We start from the raw sequence: 538 nt of genomic DNA, 5'->3' as shown, positions 1-538 counted from the left end.
GCGTTTGTTTGTCCTAGACAAAGCATCCTCCTTTTTTTCATATAACCCACCCTTTCATTCCGTTCTAACATCTACGTCACACACACACACACACACACACACACACACACACACACACACGTACATGCAAACACCCATTAAATTTCTACCTCGTATACACAGGCACGTCCGCGCACGTCTCGAAGCAGAACTCGGGTAGAGCTTTTCTAAACACCCCCTACTCTACTCTCTGCCCTCTCTTAACGTATCTCAATTGGATGCATGCGTTCAAACTCGTCGCCTTTTCAAATACGACGCTATAAATGCATTCGCATACAAAGAGATATACATATTTACACACACTTATACTCATACACCTGCGCACGCACATACACACAAACACATGCACGCACACATGCGCACACGCACACACGCACACATCTCTCACATTTTATCTATCTATCTATCTATCTATCTATCTATCTATCTATCTATGCGTATCTATGTATATTTATACGTGTGCATGTATATATATATATATATATATATATATATGTAT

The sequence above is a fragment of the Octopus bimaculoides genome, chromosome 11 (assembly GCF_001194135.2).
Source record: "Octopus bimaculoides isolate UCB-OBI-ISO-001 chromosome 11, ASM119413v2, whole genome shotgun sequence".
Classification (NCBI taxonomy): Eukaryota; Metazoa; Mollusca; class Cephalopoda; order Octopoda; family Octopodidae; genus Octopus; species Octopus bimaculoides.
Note: the sequence above shows the minus strand (reverse complement) of the source record.